Genomic DNA, 3,855 nt, shown 5'->3' with positions numbered 1-3,855 from the left:
AGAATTTGCTGAAATTCCTATTGATTTAACAAACAAAACTGAATTTTTAATATTGACTAAAATAAAAAATACTTGTTAACTGTAAATACGCAAATAATATTTTGTGTTTTACATTTTATTCAGTTACTAATGTTTTTTTTCTTAAAGAAACAACATGGTCTCAAATTTTTTAATTGTTAATACAAATTACCAAAATTCATCATTTCCATAATTCAAAAATCGCACTTTAGAATTTATAGAAATTATCTAAAAACGTAAAATTTCTAGGAATTTTATTCAGATTGTTCAATGTTTTGAGTTACGTTATTTCACAACTTTTTAAATTTCAACGAATTCATGTATTTCTCAATTTTTTAAATAAAGCTTTATTTCCAAAAACTTTAGAAAATTAATCAATTTTTAAAGTATACTAATTTTTTATTAATTAAAATTTACTAAATTACGAGTTTTCTCCTCTACAAATTTTCTAGAATTCTGTAGAATTCTCGAAGGTCTAACAAAAATCAAAATTACTCAATCTTACCAAAGTTTTTGTTATAAAAATTATAAAATTTATTATGAATTATAAAATTTAGAGATTTTTTTGCGAAAATAATTTACTACCATTTTTAAAAAATTAACCAGAATTCACTCTAAAACTTTTCAAATGTTTGAGAGAATTGGTCAAAATAATGCAAATTATACAAATTTGACAGAATTTGCTGAAATTCTTATTGATTTATCAAACAAAATAACTCTGAATTTTGAAAATTGACTAAAATAATTTTTTTTTCTTAAAGAAACAACATTGTCTCAAATTTTTTTATTGTTAATAGAAATTACCAAATTCATCACTTCCAAAATTTCTAGCTTCTCAAAATTCAAAAATCGCATTTTAGAATTTAAAGAAATTATCTAAAAACGTAAAATTTCTAGGAATTTTCTTTAGATTGTTCAATTTTTTGAGTTACGTTGTTTATCAATTTTTTTAATTTCAACGAATTTACTCATTTATATATTTCTCAATTTTTTAAATGAAGCTTTATTTCCAAAAACTTTAGAAAATTAATCAGTTTTTGAAGTTTACTAATTTTTTTATTAAACTTTACTAAATTACGACTTTTCTCCTCTACAAATTTTCTAGAATTCTGTAGAATTCTCGAAAGTCTAACAAAAATCAAAATTACTCAATCTCTCTAAAGTTTTTAGTTAACTGTTATAAAAATTATAAAAATTATTATGAAATAAAATTGTACAGATTTTTTTGTGACGATAATTTACTAGAATTTTTTAACTTTTCAAATCTTTGAGAGAATTGGTCAAAATAATGCAAATTATACAAATTTATAAAAGTTGGCAGAATTTACTCAAATTCCTATTGGATTTAACAAACAAAATTAATCTGGATTTTAAATATTGACTAAAAATTATTAAAATTTTCATGTAAGTAATTTTAAAATTTCATTAAATGACTTTCTTAAAAGTTAGGGAAAATTTCTTAAGCGCTTCTAAAATTTAACAAATTTCAGAATAGGTATTTAATGAAATTTTTCTAAAATCTTCGGAATTCAATTACCAAGAATAATTTATAAAGTTTTATTAAAATCTACAAACAAATACTTTACAATTTTTTTATCCACAAACGTCAGAAAAATGACACTTTTATGACTAAATGACACAAATAAAAGTTTTACCTTTCAGGCATAAAGTAGCAACTATTATTTTTGATTATTTTTTGATAAAAATTTCACAGACAAAGTTCTGGACCAAAATCTGAAAATAATGTCGAACTTTGAGGATTGCAATTATTGGAATTTTCAGAATGTACTAGTATTAAAATTATCAAATTAACAAAATAAACTAGATTTTAAATGAATCCTCACATTTATCTATTTTTGTTTCATTATTATTACATGCCATTTAATTGAACATAAAATTTAAAACCTTTTTGTCTAAATATTAATATAAGCTAAACGTAAATAAAAATATTTACGTTGTAAAAATGTATACATAACGCACCTAATTAGCTGTAAAATGAAAGATCAAACTTAATGAAGGCGCCACTTCGTTACTTAAAAACAACGATGTATCATCAAATTTTAATTGGATTGTTTGATTTTTTATACAACAAATGATTTTTATTTCATTAGTAATAAATCAATAAATAAAATTTGTTTTAGTAATTGCGCTAAATATTGAATCATTTTGTTTTTTTTTTTAATTGAAATGAGTAGTTTTTTACGGTTGGTAGCACAATAATATTTGATATAGTCTACCAACTTTATTTAACTTGTAAAGTCCCCGAGATGAATTCGCCCTGAATAATCATAACTCATCATCAGTTCTCAAATAGATACCACAACTTCTCTCAAATCCAATTTTAGATTAACTTTTGTTCTTGTTGAAAACCTAGTTAACTAAATATTTTGCCGTTAATTTTAACGCTTCAAAGACAGTTTTGGTCAAATATTCGACAGGTAGGTGAAATTTCATACCTGGGAGTCGTATAATAGACGATATTTCTCTGAAGGAGGCAATTAAGGGCTTATTTTACAACTTTCTCCAGTTTGGAGAAACCCTTCAATTATCATTTTAAAAATAACACGAGACGCGTGTGGGAGAAATCTACATCACAAGAGTTTCATACATTATTTTTTTATCCTCAACTAGGCTATAAATAGGTACAACAAGTGTTTTATTAGCGATTTTCATCCATACCAGATGCAGATTCAACAAACACGCAAAAAATAAATCGCTTTGGTCTCTCACAAGTGGTATGGATGATAAATGCGACACGACAATCGTTTAGGAACCGAAATATTCACAAATAGAAGTGTCACTTTTGATAAATAGTGCGCGAAGGACTGTAATATCTGTGCGAAAATGCAGGAATAACACAAAATATGTAGGGCAGTTAATTGTTGCTTAGCAAACTTGCAACAGATTTTAAATAAAATACCAAAATATTTGATTTTTTCCCCCTATTTTAATATGATTGTATAAATTGGAAAATGTTAAATATTTTTTTTTATTTACAAAAAATCAACAAAACACCTTGTGATTAGTTTTTTCTAGGAATTTAAATTTAATAAAACAAAAAATCACAAAAATGTGTTTATTTAAAAAAAAATGTGTTAAATTTCATATTATAATAATTTTATATGATTTTTAAAAACCATAGGCGCTCTAATATTTTTATTTATTGCCTGATTAAAATAAAATAATTTTTTTTATGACTTTTAATATACAAAGTGTGCCAGAACTGAGGCTCAAAGAAAAGGTAAGGTACCACATCAGAAACATGAAAAAAAATTAAAAAAAGTTCTATTTATAAAAATTTCGAAGTTATGAGAGTTTATAATTTGCACTTTGACTCTATTTATTTCTGTTAGAAAAATATCTTTACATGTTTTTTGCTATAGGCTATTAAAAGAGGAAACAAGGAAGCTATATCCAAAATTGTAACTCTGTTCAATGTTATTTGTGGCTTTTATTGGCAAAATTTTTGTCCCTTTACTAAATAATTGTAAAAAAACATATACAAGATCATCAGTATTATTAGACACAAAAAAATGTTATGTGTCAAAATGTCAAAATTTTTTGACAGAGAATTTTTTAAACATTTTTTTCATGTTCCTGGTATCTTATCTTACTTGAATTTTTTCTCTGGGACGCGAGTTTTAGCTCACCCTGTATGTAGTATAAGCTGACAATTTTAGAATTTGATTTTTAAAAATAAAATTTTCTTAAATGTTAGTATATTTTGGGCTATATTCTACTTTTTTACTTTAAATACAAACTTAATTTTTTTTTCATAATCTGGAAGATAAGTACATATTTGTTTTTTTGGAGCAGATATGTTCATTTTTTTCATTT

The sequence above is a fragment of the Tribolium madens genome, unplaced genomic scaffold, assembly GCF_015345945.1.
Source record: "Tribolium madens isolate multiple individuals breed KSU strain unplaced genomic scaffold, Tmad_KSU_1.1 Scaffold_71;HRSCAF=194;Tcas5.2_LG6, whole genome shotgun sequence".
Taxonomy (NCBI): Eukaryota; Metazoa; Arthropoda; class Insecta; order Coleoptera; family Tenebrionidae; genus Tribolium; species Tribolium madens.
Note: the sequence above shows the minus strand (reverse complement) of the source record.